The sequence below is a fragment of the Engystomops pustulosus genome, chromosome 9 (genome assembly GCF_040894005.1).
Source record: "Engystomops pustulosus chromosome 9, aEngPut4.maternal, whole genome shotgun sequence".
NCBI classification, from domain to species: Eukaryota; Metazoa; Chordata; class Amphibia; order Anura; family Leptodactylidae; genus Engystomops; species Engystomops pustulosus.
The window spans coordinates 27,001,146-27,018,279 of NC_092419.1; the positions used below are offsets into that span (position 1 = coordinate 27,001,146).

A 17,134-nucleotide genomic window follows, 5' to 3' on the forward strand; every position below is an offset into this window, starting at 1 on the left:
TCACTGTGCTATGTTGAGTTGATTAATTTTTTTATTTTAGATTTTAGTTTCCTATGTATAAGGCCCCATTAATATCCCATGTTCACGAGAGTTTCAAGTTTGGTTATGATTTTAGATGTTATATTTTATCTATCCAATGCTTTATAATACATCATGTCCTATTGTAAGTCTATTATGTGAATAGTTACCACTACTACCCCATTGCTGCCCCCTGCAGACTGGTTTCGTAGTCCAGTCTATCAGTCTATTACTCCGGCAACTGACATTGCAGTCAGGAGGGGGGGGGGGGGGGGGGCCGTAAACTACAACGTGCCCCAGCCATGTATTACACTGGCATCGAAACGCACCAAAGTGAAACGCATTATCACAGTCATCATATAGTTTGAGTCGTGGAATGAGATCTTAAGAAACTAACGTGAAATTTAGCTGGTGCCCCCTAAACCAAGCTTTCCACGTGCCTACATAGTAAAGATGACACTAGTGACGCACATGGGACAACAACACGTGTTACAAGGCAACTATACCGATATATTAATTACAATACATATACATTACATTTACTTACAATCTATAATGTATCAAAATCCTTTTCTGCTGTCAATATATATGGGAATTCGTAAGATTTGATGACCAGTCGATATGAAGAAGTTGATGTCTTCTAGGGTCTTGGTCAGATGGTAGATGATCCAAATGTTCCCAAATGGAGGCCAGTGGTAGAAGAGAGATCAGTGCACAGGTCCCAAGTTCACTCTATACATTTCCATAGCGTTCGGTCTATACGGTCCGTCAACTTCAAGAACTTCTGTAGTGTTATTACTACTACTACTACAAAACAATTGTACTTTTGATGCATCCAGTGGAGTGTTGTGTCCTCTGCCCAGTCCCGGATTGCATCTCCCCCAAACAACTCAGACCTCTTGCTATTTTCTGTAGCAGCCAGTGTTCTTCACAGGCCTCTCCTCGCTCTCCCACTTCCCAAATGAATTCCCCCTCCTCAGTCTCTGTGTCTCTGTGCTCCCCCCTCCTTCCCACCACCTGTTGCTATAACTCAGCCTGACATAGACTTCCAGCGATAGTGACACAGGCAGTGACCAGCGACAGACAGACTGACAGACACTGACATCACGGGACAGGTATCGGGAGGGTTCCACAGATTCCAGCGTAGAGGTATGTGACCTACCAGATAATACGAGCTACTAAAATCAATCACCCCTTTCTCACACAACAGTATACTAATCTGGAATGAAAGTTAATCTTTGCAACCCATTGGGCCCATTTACTACGGGCCGCGGCACTCTTTAATAATAATAATAATAATAATTCCTTTATTTATATAGTGCCTACAGATTACGTAGCGCAGCACAGAACATGCCAAATTGGTACTTGTCCCCAATGGGGCTCACAATCTAATCAACCTACCAGTATGTTTTGGAGTGTGGGAGCAAACCCACGCAAACACAGAGAGAACATACAAACTCTTTGCTGACCTAGGAGGGATTTGAACCCAGGACCCCAGTGCTGCAAGGTTGTAGTGCTAACCACTCAGCCACTTTTGTCGAACTGTGCATCTTTTTCGGGGCTAAAACGGCTTGCACAGGTATTTAAGAAGTGTGTACACTTGGATTGTTGCGCTGCAGCATCGGCTTCCATGCGACACAATTTAAGGAGCGTGATATCGGACAGTCCGACTGATTCGGACAGAGCGCGGTATTTAACTTTTAAATTGTGTCGCACGACTATGTTTAAGATGCACCACAAAAAAGATGGTGAACTCTGTCGAACCTGAGCAGGGAAACGACACATTCATAATTTCAGATGCACAAACTTAGTGAATAGCCGAACAGACAATGCAATTTCAGTGAACTTCAGCGGCCGGGTAAGTAAACGTGCCCCATTGAGTCTAAACAGCAGCGGTCCAACCACTGGCACCTCCAAAAATGAGGATGTCCAATCCTTGTGTCACAGTCTGTTGAAAGCAATAGAGAATATCTAAAAAAAACTTGGTCAATATATCAAAATGTCATCAATTTTCATTGGCCATCATGAGCAGGCACCTCCAAATATAAGCATCTCTACTGCTTGGTGTATAGGAACCATGCACATTTTGATTAAATAGGCTCAATTTTCCACCAGGATCGTGCAACTCTATTACTTGCCCATCAAGAATGGCCACATCTGAGCACTGGCACATCCAAAATTTAGGATATCTATTCCTTTATGGGAAAGCAACCATGTGTTCACAGCCACTCTCCACTGAAGTCCATGAGTGATCGGGCTAGAGTTTGTGGATCATCTGGTGGAGGATCATCTGGTGGGCCAGTACCACACTGGACTTGAGAATGGAGATGCCCGTTACTAAGTTTCCATTAAGTAATGAGCATCTCCATTCTAAAAAAACGATGTGGCAGTGGCCCTCCAGATGATCCTCCTGTGGGCACAGGTTCTAACCTAATACTGGACCCCAGAGGTACAAACCGATTTTAAGGCTATTAAGATCTATCTCCTAGATGGGACCAAGGAACCAAGAAGCTAATATGCCGTGCAACCTCCATTTGCAGTCATTGTCAGTTGCAACCACAGCCAGACATCAACCTCAAAGTCTGTTTATAGTGTAAAGACCTGTGTATAGTTTTAGGAAAATCCAAAGTTTACCCCACAGAAGTGAATATGAGTGTCTCATGCACGTTGTTTCATGTATTGTAGATAGTACGAGAGAATCTGCATCATTTCAAGGATTTATCTTCCTTGTGTGTACCCTCCAACCCCAAATGGAGGGGCCTGAGCCCCGGTTCATGTCACAGAATGAATACACAGACAGTCATGCCTTAAAATTAGTATATGGAGATATTTTTGGATCAGACTCCCCCGCTGGAGGAGACTGGCACAAGGGAGATTCATGTGGAAGTGGCGTTTCCCAATTTACTTCAGTATCTTTCATACCTGGATCCCTGCTGTGCCAGGAAACCTCACACTCTACAGACAGGCCAAGGCCCGGAGCTGACCGTCAGGAATTTCACACTAGGCGGGAGCAGTGGTCGGGCTCCTATTGGCTGCACGTTGGACTCGTTTTGTCTCCTCCGGCTGCTGGTTGTCGGCCAACAACATACTGGAGAGATATTTCTCTGATGGAGACGTAACACAGTTATGGTAGTGATCTATGTGCAGCCTAAAGATAATAAGAGTTGTGGTACTTGAAATAACCACATCTTATTCCCTGACAGATCTTCTGGAAAGTGACCAGGCAATAAATTGACTACATAAGTTACGCATCATCCATGGTGATGTCATCAAGATTATGTTCAATCCACATTTATTGGTGAAAATAAAAAACAACAGCTACAAACAGAATTTTCAAGGCATGATGGGTGGTCTCGCAGGACCCCAGCATCAAGATACATCCAATATCATATAGCGGTGTGACGGCAGACTGTGAGATCACACTGAGGCGAAGATCATAATGTGATGACCGCAGGGGTCTGCCCACCCTTTTCAGTGATAGAACAAGACAAAAATAAAAACAGGGGACAGACAACACAAGACATAGATGAGTAAGAAAGAGCAGGGGGGGGGGCTAGGGTTAAGGATGGCCTCTGAGTAGAGATGAGTGAGCACTAAAATGCTCGAGTGCTCGTTACTCGGGTCGAACTTTTCCCGATGCTGGAGTGCTCGTATCGAATAACGAACCCCATTGAAGTCAATGGGAGACTCGAGCATTTGTCACTGAAAAAACACATTGAAAGAACACTGAAGAAGAACACATTGCAGATGTTTCTGTACATCTGCTAACTTATCGGAAGACACGCGCGCTGAATGGTGTTCTTCACAATAGTATATGAGGAACAATATGTGTGAAGAACATATTGCAGATGTTTCCAAACATCTGCAATGTGTTCTTCACACATAATGGGGCACATTTACTTACCCGGTCCATTCGCGATCCAGCGGCGCATTCTCTGCGGTGGATTCGGGTCCGGCCGGAATTCACTAAGGCAGTTTCTCCGACGTCCACCAGGTGGTGCTGCTGCGCGGAAGTTCCCCGGAATGCACTGATCTTCACCAAGCCGGACCAAGTGAAGGTAAGCGTGAGTCCCACAACACTTTTTGTTAAAAAAATGTGGCGGTTTTTCCGATTCCGTCAGGTTTTCGTTCGGCCACGCCTCCCGATTTCTGTCGCGTGCGTGCCAGCGCCGATGCACCACAATCCAATCGCGTGCGCCAAAATCCCGGGGTAATTCATGGAAAATCGGCACAAATCGGAAATATTTGGGTAACACGTCGGGAAAACGCGAATCGGGCCCTTAGTAAATGACCCCCAATGTTCTTCATATACTATTGTGAAGAACACCGTTCTGCACGCGTGTCTTCCGATAGGTTAGCAGATGTACGGAACATCTGCAATGTGTTCTTCACTGTGTTCTTTCTGTGCTGTTGGTCCTGCTCCAGCCCGCTCCACTCCAGCCTCCACTTCAGCCCCCGCTCCTCTCCTCCATGCCCGCTCCGGCCCCGCTCCGCACCCCCATGCCCACTCCAGCCCCCGCTCTGCTCCACTTCAGCCTCCGCTCCTGCATGCCTGATCCAGCCTCCGCTCCGCTCCGTTTCGTTTCAGCCCTCCAGCCCACGTTCCGCTCCTCCGCCGTTCGACACGCGAGTCGTTTCGAGTATGCTAATACTTGAACAAGCATCAAGCTCAGACGAGTATACTCGCTCATCTCTACTTCTGAGTCATTCTTTGGCCATACGCACTGAGCGTACCGCCTAGTATTTTCAATGCAAGGGTCCTGAAAGGTTACGATTTCAAGTAAAAATCTTATTATTCTAAGCAAAAAGATCCTGAAAGGCAGGGGTTAGCTGGTATTCCTCCCAGGGGGTCTACACCGTGGCTGTTTTACTCGTCTGGCATATCCTCGCCCACCAGCTCCTCCATCCTTCGTATGTAACGGAGCTCCTGTATCCACTCCACAGCCGTGGGTGGGTGAGGGCTCTTCCAGTGTCGAGGGATCACTGTCCTCGCAGCCGCGAGAAAACGGCGAAGGAGGCCTTTTTTGATGGAGGAGATGGTGCCCGGCAACACTGAAAGGAGGGCGACCTGTGGGCTGAATTGTATAGTCTTACCAGACACCCTGCTATAGGTGTCAAATACCATTCGCCAGAAGACATGTCATCAAGATTGGATTAAATGAGGGCCAACAGAAAAGAGAACATTATGCAGAGGGGGTGGAGACAAGAGGGTATTATACAGAAGGAGGAACAGAAAGGAGGGCATTATACAGAAGGGGTACAGACAAGAGTGCATTATACAGAGGGGTTACAGAGAAGGGGGCATTATACAGAGGGGTTACAGAGAAGGGGGCATTATACAGAGGGGTTACAGAGAAGGGGGCATTATACAGAGGGGTTACAGAGAAGGGGGCATTATATAGAGTGAAGTTTCACAGGAAGCTAGTATCATAATTTATGGGGGCTGCCCTCCTCTCTCATCTGTCCCTGGAAAATCTTTATTATGTACAGTCGGTCTCTAGTTAAAAAAAATAGGGGCTCACAAGTTTACAGGCACAAAAACCTCCTTAGTGTGATTTCAGACAATGGTGAGAGGGGTTTCACGCTTGATATTGTTATGTTTAGAAATAATGAACTCACTGGTTGGTTGATTAGATTGTGAGCCCCAATGGGGACAGGACCAAATTGGAAAGCTCTGTGCAGCGCTGCGTAATCTGTAGGTGCTATATAAATGAAGGAATTAATTATTATTAATGAAAATGAGACCTACAGAGATCAGTTTATTTCTCAACTGCAGTTCTCAGCCTGCCCACAAGAGGCTGCGAGGAGCCACCGTTGAGGCGATGGATCCAGAGCAGACACAGAATAAATGAAAAGAATAGCTGGAACGCAAATGTAACAAACCCTCTACTACGAAAAGCTTTTTCTGTAATGCAGATTCTCTAATGTGACTTATCAGCAGCTGGAATTCAATATTTCCAAATCACCTTTTACGGCTAATTTTTGTTTATGGATATCATATAAGTGTATATACTGTATACTATATGTATGTATGTACATGAATTTCTACACTAAAGGGGCGTTCCGGTGCTCAGTCCGCATGCAAAGTCCGCATGAATTGTGTCCACGGCCTATGTTAAAGGTGCACCAAAAAAAAGGAGTGCACCCTGTCGGAGCAGTGCAGGGGGCACCAGATTCATACATAAGGGGCGCCCCAAATCCTGAATCTGGCGCCCCCTGTACACTACACAGGCAAACTGCACATAGTAGAGACTGCACTGTTATTAGTAAATGTGCCCCATCGTGTGTACAGGCGGTCCCCTACTTAAGGACACCCGACTTACAGACAACCCATAGTTACAGACGGACCCCTCTGCCCCCTGTGACCTCTGGTGAAGCTCTCTGGATGCTTTACTATAGTCCCAGACTGCAATGATCAGCTGTAAGGTGTCTGTAATGAAGCTTTATTGATAATTCTTGGTCCAATTACACCAAAAATTTTGAAACTCCAATTGTCACTGGGGCAAAAGAAAAAAAATTGTCTAGAACTTCCATTATAAAATATACAGTTTCGACTTACATACAAATTCAACTTAAGAACAAACCTCCAGACCCTATCTTGTATGTAACCCGGGGACTGCCTGTATATGTAGCATAGTCTAGTTATGGCACAAGGTAGGTACGGCGTGGCGTTATAATGAGCAAGAACAGAGAGAAGATCTGTTTGCCAGTTCAGACCTGGACGCAGCCCAGTGATAATACTGAATAGAAAGCATTATATATGGTTATTTTGTTAGCAACAAATCTATTCCTAATTAAGAGCCGGCTCGGTCAGTCTTAATGGGTTCCAGTAATCACATGTAAATTATTGCTAATTGCCGGCCTACACCCATACTTGCTGTGGTTTAACTTTCAAGTACAGCTGCAGCCTGGCAAAAAGCGGTAATTCACAAACTAAATCTACTGAAGAAAGATGTAGAAAGATCACAAAATTATTAGATTACCGTATTTTCCGGACTATGCGCACATAAAAACCTAGGATTTCCTTAGAAATCCAAAGTGCGCCTTATAGTCCGGTGCGCCCTAAGTATGGAGGAGAGCAGCGGACCCTACTTACATAGGTCCCCGCTACCGGAGACCAGAGACCGCAGATCTCCAGCGCCATAGCGCGAACCAACTTCTGCCGCGTCGGTCTGCAGTTCCCGCTGGAGATCTGCTGTCTCCGGTAGCGGGGACCTATGTAAGTAGTTCGCTGCCCTCCTCCACCTGAACCGACCCCCTTCCCCGGAGACCGTTCACCTCTTACGGGGTCGGTCTCCGCTCCGTTTCCCTGCCACGCCCCCGGACCCTGCGCCTTATAGTCCGGTGCGCCTTATATATGGAATTATTCCATATATAAGGCGCTGACTACTAATGCGCCTTATAGTCCGGTGCGCCTAATAGCCCGGAAAATACGGTACATAGAAGTCTGCAGAGAGGAGAGGCGGCGAAGTAAGAAGGAGCAGAATGAGAGAATATAGAGGAAGATATACAGGGTACTGGGGCTATGGAGTAAGTTTCTATCTCACCCCAAGGGCTTTATTGAAATCCCTAGAAGAATGGACATGACATAAACGCCCTGAGTCATATTTCAAAAATCCAACACTGACAGGTAATGTAGGTTGCTAGAAATGAAGGCATGTGTCACTAGTGCGGATTTACAGACCAAGGTCACCATTATGCAATTACGGTAGTAATATAGAACTAACTAGACCTGACAAGCCGATCATATGAAATCAAGAAATTACCTAGAAAGAATAAGAGAATACAAGTCACGGATTCATTAAGCCTAGGTCAGGAAAAGGATAGGATGAGAAGACAGTGCCACTAGATACAACATGGTAGATGACATCCAGACAGAATATTTTACTTCCAATATGGAGCTTGAAGAAAAATCAAGAAAAAATGAATATAAATATGTACTGGTTTAAATAATGGTCACTAGAGGATCAAGGATTCTTCCAAGGATCAACAATGGTCAACAAAGGTCTAACAGAAGAAAACCTAGACTGTGGAGTGAATAATAACAGTAACTCCTCATCTCTGAATCCACATTCCTGTTTTCCGGGTTACTCTAGCAGCTATTCCTTCCTGGTGCCTTTTCCTCTGATCTGTAGAGGAGCTTCACTACTAAAAATCTATATAAAGTGCAGCATACATTCATTTCAACTAACAGCTTAGAAGAATGGTGCACATCCTATGGCCAACTCAACCCAAGTCTTGAGTTAAGTTCCACACCCTGCCGACGGTCAAAGTCCAATGAGTGTTTCCATAACTTATGGTCGGGTAGAGGCAATGAAGTCCTCACTGCTCCTGTGTCCTCTCCTGCCACTATGCTTTGTGCCATGACTCCCAGAAGAGGAGGGGACCCTGGAGTGGTCAATACTTGTCACTCTTACAGTGCTGCTCCAGGGTCCTCTTCTGCTCCTGATACAACTCTGGGTCGCGACACTGGTGCAAACAACCAATGCTGGAAACAGAGCAACATATGGAGGAGAGAAGAAGCTACAGTGTGGTGCAGGGGGCAGAAGAGAAAAGGAGGGTATTTATTTTGTCTACTTTGGGGGTCTCCAGGTTTTGTCTGCTCTGGAATCTCCAATATTTGTAGTTGTCTGCTGTGAGGTTCCTAGTATTATTATCTGCTTTGGGGTTTCCAGTATTTGTTTGCTCTGGGGGTCTCCAGTATTATAATTGTCTACTCGTTGGCTAGTTTTGTTGTACTTTGCACTGAAAAGAACGTCTTTGGAGCTTGCCATTGTATTTAAGAAGTGCCAGTTTTGTGTTGTGACAAAAGGACCTGAAGGGGAGTTTGCACATTTACGCCAGATAATTGAAGACCGTGTGCCAATAATCAATAAACTGCCACACCATGCAGATTGGTGAATATAGTATAGTTATATGGAGTCTCCAGTATTTGTTTCCTCTGGGGTCTCCACTATTGTAATCTACTCGGAATGAAGTATTTGGTTCCTGGTGTGGTATTTATTGCTGTACTGTGGTATTTCTAAATTCTGGGGTGGCGTTTTATGTTGTACTGTGGTGGTTGTTGGTGCTGATTACTGGTATGATAATGTGGTCCTTGAACCACTAAAGGCCCGTGGCCTAAATCCTTAGATCAAGAGTAGAACAGACATTTAACCCCTTAAGGACGCAGCCTGTTTGCAGGTTAAGGCTCGCAACTTTTTTTGGAAATTTGACCAGTGTCTCTTCCTGTGGTAATAACTTTTCAACGCTTTAAGATATCTCTGTGATTTTGAGATTGTTTTCTCGTGAGACATTGTAGTTTATGTTAGTAGTGTCATTTCAGTGATCCGTTCCTTTTTTGGGGGGTAAAAATTCAAAAATTTAGGAAAAATTTGAAAAAAATGACTATTTTCAAAGTTTCAAATGTTATAATTTTTAGACAAAAAGTGATACCACAAATTTTTTTTGATAGAAACCTTTTGCCATTGGTCTTCTTTTTATATCCATAATTTGTTTTACATTTCCATTATTTTTATGGATGTGAGAAGGTTTGAAGTTTTAGTAGCAACTTCTCAGATTTTCTTGAAATTTGAAAAATGCGAACTTTTTGGTGATCAATTCAGTTTGGAAGTGCTCTATAAAGGCTTATGTACTATATACCCCCACAAGTAACACCATTTTATGAACCTAACATCTCAACCTATTCAAATCAGCATTTAAGAAGTCTGTTAACCCTTTAATTATTTTTCCGGAAGCATATGAAAATGGAGTGGAAATTTTGAAATTTCAATTTTTGATTTCAATCTTTCCAATTTAGCCCTAAAACGGATACATTCAGAAGGAATTTGAGGTAAATATATATTCCTAATTTCTTGCCCTGCTTCTTCCGAGTACGGCAATACCAGACATGTGGATGTCAGCTGCTGTTTCCCCGCACATCGATGTCCAGAACAGAGTTAGCGATACCGGGAATTTGGAAGGCCAATTTGGCTGCAAATATTTTGTGGTGCCACAGTGTAATTGAAGAGCCCCTGAAGTAAAAGTACAATAGAAAACCCCCCAAAATGTCACCATTTCGGAAACTAGACCCCTCAAAGAATTTATCGGTGGTTGTGGTGAGCATTTTAACCCCCGACACGCTGGTCAAAATTGAATGCAAAGTAAATGGTGCAGAGTAAAAATTGTGTTTTTATCTCAAAAATGTCATTTTAGTGCCTCATATACTGTGCCCAACCCATGCCACTTTAGACAAACACCCCAAAAATCATTCTGCGGGTTGTCCCGAGTACAGCAATACCACACATGTGCCAATAATTTACAGACTGGGCGCACAGAAGGGATGAGAACGGAAGGAGTGAAATTTTGATTTTCCAGCTCCGTTTTCACATGTTTGGATTTGGAGTGCCATGTCATGTTGGCAGGGCCCGTGAGGTGCCAGTGCAATAGAAACCCCCAATAAATGATACCATTACGGAAACTAGACCCCTCAAAGAATATATCGGTGGTTGTGGTGAGCATTTTAACCCCCGACACGCTGGTCAAAATTAAATGCAAAGTAAATGGTGCAGAGTAAAAATTGCGTTTTTATCTCAAAAATGTCATTTTAGTGCCTCATATACTGTGCCCAACCCATGCCACTTTAGACAAACACCCCAAAAATCATTCTGCAGGTTGTCCCGAGTACAGCAATACCACACATGTGCCAATAATTCACAGACTGGGCACACAGAAGGGATGAAAACGGAAGGAGTGAAATTTAGATTTTCCAGCTCCGTTTTCACATGTTTGGATTTGGAGTGCCATGTCATGTTGGCAGGGCCCGTGAGGTGCCAGTGCAATAGAAACCCCAATAAATGATACCATTACGGAAACTAGACCCCTCAAAGAATTTATCGGTGGTTGTGGTGAGCATTTTAACCCCCGACACGCTGGTCAAAATTAAATGCAAAGTAAATGGTGCAGAGTAAAAATTGCGTTTTTAACTCAAAAATGTCATTTTAGTGCCTCATATACTGTGCCCAACCCATGCCACTTTAGACAAACACCCCAAAAATCATTCTGCGGGTTGTCCTGAGTACAGCAATACCACACATGTGCCAATAATTTACAGACTGGGCACACAGAAGGGATGAAAACGGAAGGAGTGAAATTTTGATTTTCCAGCTCCGTTTTCACATGTTTGGATTTGGAGTGCCATGTCATGTTGGCAGGGCCCGTGAGGTGCCAGTGCAATAGAAACCCCAATAAATGATACCATTACGGAAACTAGACCCCTCAAAGAATTTATCGGTGGTTGTGGTGAGCATTTTAACCCCCGACACGCTGGTCAAAATTAAATGCAAAGTAAATGGTGCAGAGTAAAAATTGCGTTTTTATCTCAAAAATGTCATTTTAGTGCCTCATATACTGTGCCCAACCCATGCCACTTTAGACAAACACCCCAAAAATCATTCTGCGGGTTGTCCTGAGTACAGCAATACCACACATGTGCCAATAATTTACAGACTGGGCACACAGAAGGGATGAAAACGGAAGGAGTGAAATTTTGATTTTCCAGCTCCGTTTTCACATGTTTGGATTTGGAGTGCCATGTCATGTTGGCAGGGCCCGTGAGGTGCCAGTGCAATAGAAACCCCAATAAATGATACCATTACGGAAACTAGACCCCTCAAAGAATTTATCGGTGGTTGTGGTGAGCATTTTAACCCCCGACACGCTGGTCAAAATTAAATGCAAAGTAAATGGTGCAGAGTAAAAATTGCGTTTTTATCTCAAAAATGTCATTTTAGTGCCTCATATACTGTGCCCAACCCGTGCCACTTTAGACAAACACCGCAAAAATCATTCTGCGGGTTGTCCCGAGTACGGCAATACCACACATGTGCCAATAATTCACAGACTGGGCACACAAAAGGGATGAGAACGGAAGGAATGAAATTTTGATTTTCCAGCTCCGTTTTCACATGTTTGGATTTGGAGTGCCATGTCATGTTGGCAGGGCCCGTGAGGTGCCAGTGCAATAGAAACCCCCAATAAATGATACCATTACGGAAACTAGACCCCTCAAAGAATTTATCGGTGGTTGTGGTGAGCATTTTAACCCCCGACACGCTGGTCAAAATTAAATGCAAAGTAAATGGTGCAGAGTAAAAATTGCGTTTTTATCTCAAAAATGTCATTTTAGTGCCTCATATACTGTGCCCAACCCATGCCACTTTAGACAAACACCCCAAAAATCATTCTGCGGGTTGTCCTGAGTACAGCAATACCACACATGTGCCAATAATTTACAGACTGGGCACACAGAAGGGATGAAAACGGAAGGAGTGAAATTTAGATTTTCCAGCTCCGTTTTCACATGTTTGGATTTGGAGTGCCATGTCATGTTGGCAGGGCCCGTGAGGTGCCAGTGCAATAGAAACCCCCAATAAATGATACCATTACGGAAACTAGACCCCTCAAAGAATTTATCGGTGGTTGTGGTGAGCATTTTAACCCCCGACACGCTGGTCAAAATTAAATGCAAAGTAAATGGTGCAGAGTAAAAATTGCGTTTTTATCTCAAAAATGTCATTTTAGTGCCTCATATACTGTGCCCAACCCATGCCACTTTAGACAAACACCCCAAAAATCATTCTGCGGGTTGTCCTGAGTACAGCAATACCACACATGTGCCAATAATTTACAGACTGGGCACACAGAAGGGATGAAAACGGAAGGAGTGAAATTTAGATTTTCCAGCTCCGTTTTCACATGTTTGGATTTGGAGTGCCATGTCATGTTGGCAGGGCCCGTGAGGTGCCAGTGCAATAGTAACCCCCAATAAATGATACCATTACGGAAACTAGACCCCTCAAAGAATTTATCGGTGGTTGTGGTGAGCATTTTAACCCCCGACACGCTGGTCAAAATTAAATGCAAAGTAAATGGTGCAGAGTAAAAATTGCGTTTTTATCTCAAAAATGTCATTTTAGTGCGTCATATATTGTGCCCAACCCATGCCACTTTAGACAAACACCCCAAAAATCATTCTGTGGGTTGTCCTGAGTACAGCAATACCACACATGTGCCAATAATTTACAGACTGGGCACACGGCAGGGGTCAGGAATAAAGAAGCACAATTTAGGTTTTCAAGCTTCGTTTTCACTAGATTGGTAATGGGGGGTACCCCCGAGGTACCAGTACAATAGAAACCCCCAAGTAGTGAACCTATTTTGGAAAGGGCACCCCTCAAAGAATGTATGTAGGCTTGTATGAGCATTTTAACCCCCAACACGCTGGCCAAAATTGAGTGCAAAGTAAATGGTGCAGAGTAAAAATTGTGTTTTTATCTCAAAAATGTCATTTTAGTGCCTCATGTACTGTGCCCAACCCATGCCACTTTAGACAAACACCCCAAAAATCATTCTGCGGGTTGTCCCGAGTACAGCAATACCACACATGTGCCAATAATTTACAGGCTGGGCACACGGCAGGGGTCAGGAATAAAGAAGCACAATTTAGGTTTTCAAGCTTCGTTTTCACTAGATTGGTAATGGGGGGTACCCCCGAGGTACCAGTACAATAGAAACCCCCAAGTAGTGAACCTATTTTGGAAAGGGCACCCCTCAAAGAATGTATGTAGGCTTGTATGAGCATTTTAACCCCCAACACGCTGGCCAAAATTGAGTGCAAAGTAAATGGTGCAGAGTAAAAATTGTGTTTTTATCTCAAAAATGTCATTTTAGTGCCTCATGTACTGTGCCCAACCCATGCCACTTTAGACAAACACCCCAAAAATCATTCTGCGGGTTGTCCCGAGTACAGCAATACCACACATGTGCCAATAATTTACAGGCTGGGCACACGGCAGGGGTCAGGAATAAAGAAGCACAATTTAGGTTTTCAAGCTTCGTTTTCACTAGATTGGTAATGGGGGGTACCCCCGAGGTACCAGTACAATAGAAACCCCCAAGTAGTGAACCTATTTTGGAAAGGGCACCCCTCAAAGAATGTATGTAGGCTTGTATGAGCATTTTAACCCCCAACACGCTGGCCAAAATTGAGTGCAAAGTAAATGGTGCAGAGTAAAAATTGTGTTTTTATCTCAAAAATGTCATTTTAGTGCCTCATGTACTGTGCCCAACCCATGCCACTTTAGACAAACACCCCAAAAATCATTCTGCGGGTTGTCCCGAGTACAGCAATACCACACATGTGCCAATAATTTACAGGCTGGGCACACGGCAGGGGTCAGGAATAAAGAAGCACAATTTAGGTTTTCAAGCTTCGTTTTCACTAGATTGGTAATGGGGGGTACCCCCGAGGTACCAGTACAATAGAAACCCCCAAGTAGTGAACCCATTTTGGAAAGGGCACCCCTCAAAGAATGTATGTAGGTTTGTATGAGCATTTTAACCACTAAGGTGCTGGCTCAAATGTAATACAAAGTGAGTAGTGCAGAGAGACAATTGTATTGCAATTTATCAAATATGCCATTGAAGTGACAAAAGTATTTTGCCCAACTCATGCCACTTTAGACAAACACCCCAAAAATCATTCTGCGGGTTACCCCGGTTAGGGCAATACCCCATAGGAGGCAATAATCTGTAGGATGGAGACACAACAGGGCTCAAAAGGGAATAACTTGTTGGAGCACAGACATTGTACTTTTTTTTTTCTTTTTGGCATCATGAAAGATTTGTAGATGGCAATAGGGGCCAGTACAGTAGAAACCCCTAAGAACTGACCCTATTTTGGAAACTACACCCCTCCATGAATTAATCTAGGGGTATAGTTAGCATTTTAACCCCACAGGTGGACCCCTGAAAAAGTGCATAATGGATAGTGCATAGTAAAAAATATCCATTATGTCATTTTGTGCCCAGCTGCTGCCACGGGAGACAAACACCCTAAAAATCATGATGCATGTTTTCCCGGGTAAAGCATACGGGACAGTAATCTACAGGCTGGGCACATGGCAGGGCTTAGAAGGGAAGATGCGGCATGCGGCATGATGTATAAGCTGTGCGTCAGGGTAACAACAGGGTACTCTAAAAATCCAGGGATGTATGATAAATTCGGAAGCAATCTTTCATACATAACCCTGGTTTTTCTGGGCATGTCTCACAGTGATGAATGGTGTCCTTCCTAATGCCATTTTTGGAGCACACCCTGCACCTCTTTTGTGACCTTCCCTTGCTGGCTGTTTGGGGAACTACTCCTGGAAAGTGCTGCCCTGGTACAATACGTGATGGGGCCTCACTTCCAGATGTGCTAGCACTCTCCCCTTCCTGGTCTCCAAAAAGAAAGTACTTTATTACCACCTCTTGAAATTCCAGGAAAGTTCCCCTCTGGCCGGCATATCGATGCAGCACATAAGCATTATACAATGCCATCTGCATGATGTGCACGGCCAGCTTCTTGTACCACACCCTCGACTTCCGCATGGCATTGTACGGCTGAAGCACCTGGTCAGACAAGTCCACCCCTCCCATGTATTTATTATAATCTAAAATACAGTCTGGCTTGGGGGCTTCTGCACTGGCACCTCGTACTGGGACAGGGGTGGTGGTGTGCTCATGTATTGTGGTTAATACAAGGACCTCTCTCTTGTCCTTGTACTTAACACACAGTACAGAGTCGCTGCATAGTGCCCTGCTTTCGTGCCTTTTAAGTTTTTGCCCAAGCAGCGACTTAGGGAGACCTCTCTGATTTCTGCGTACAGTGCCGCATGCCGCAGTATTTCTGGAAGTGAGGCACTTGAACAGGGTGGTGCTGGTGTAGAAATTGTCCAGGTAGATGTGGTAGCCCTGGTCCAGCAGTGGGTGCACTAAATCCCACACTATCTTCCCTGTAACACCCAGGAAGGGGGGGCATTCTGGGGGCACTATAGTGGAGTCCTTCCCTTCATATACCCTGAACTTGTAGGTATACCCTGATGTACTTTCGCACAGCTTATACATCTTCACACCATACCTTGCCCTCTTATTGGGCAGGTACTGGCGGAATTGAAGTCTCCCTTTGAATTGTACCAGGGACTCGTCTATGCTCACATGTTTGGCGGGAGTATATGCCTGGGCAAACTTGGCACTAAAATGATCTAATATGGGCCTGACCTTAAATAACCGATCATAACTGGGGTCACCTCTGGGTGGGCACTGTGTGTTGTCAGTGTAGTGCAAAAACTTATGGATGGCTTCAAAGCGCATCCTGCTCATTGCCATGCGGAACATGGGGGTGTGGTACAGTATGTCTGTGCTCCAGTAGTCCCTGATTGAAGGCTTCTTTACTATCCCCATAAGGAGTATTATGCCCCAATACTTGTGCATCTCTGCTGCAGTGACAGGGGTCCACCTGTAGGGTTGTGCATAAAAGGACGTGGGGTTTTGGGCAATATGTTGTGCAGCGTAGAGATTTGTCTGAAATATAATAATATTCAGCAGCGCCTCATCAAAAAAAAACTTAAAAAAGTCCACAGCTCTGAGCCCTGTCGTGTCAAAGTTAATTCCAGGATGGCCCGTAAAGTCAGGGACCTGAGGGGTATAATTATCTGGGGCTACCCATGTGGGGTCAGTGGAAGCCCCAGACGCTTCTCCTGCAGAAGTCCCAGGCACTTCTCCTGCAGAAGTCCCAGGCACTTCTCCTGCAGAAGTCCCAGGCACTTCTCCTGCAGAAGTCCCAGGCACTTCTCCTGCAGAAGTCCCAGGCACTTCTCCTGCAGAAGTCCCAGGCACTTCTCCTGCAGAAGTCCCTGGAACCCTACGGCGCCTTCTTGGGGGTCCTTCCAGGTCACTAGAAGATGAGCAGGAGGATGATGATAAGTAAAAGGGACCATCATCCCCACTAGCTGACTCGGTGTCAGAGGCAAGCATGTTATATGCCTCCAACACGGTGTACGTCTTCTGAGACATTGCACACAAAAAAAATAGAGAACTAGAAAAATTAGATAATGTGCACCAAACTACACGGATAAACCGTCTAGCAGGCACACAAAAAAAAAAAAATATAATGCACACCAAACTACACGGACAAGCCGCACAGATGGCACACACAAAAAATAATGTGCACTAAACTACACGGACAAGCCGCACAGATAGCACACAAAAAAAAAAAGAGAATGCACACCAAACCACACGGACAAGCCGCACAGAT

At 44.6% G+C, this 17,134-nt stretch overlaps 1 protein-coding gene across 1 annotated transcript in view; it reads right to left on the reverse strand.

The window, feature by feature from the left end:
- Nucleotides 1-815, reverse strand: part of DDR1 (discoidin domain receptor tyrosine kinase 1) — a 40,601-nt gene extending 39,786 nt beyond the window's left edge. Inside the window, exon 1 of the mRNA XM_072125762.1 lies at nucleotides 566-815. The gene's annotated coding sequence lies outside the window, so the exon portion shown is untranslated. The remainder of the gene's footprint in view (nucleotides 1-565) is intronic.
- Nucleotides 816-17,134: the final 16,319 nt, after the last annotated feature.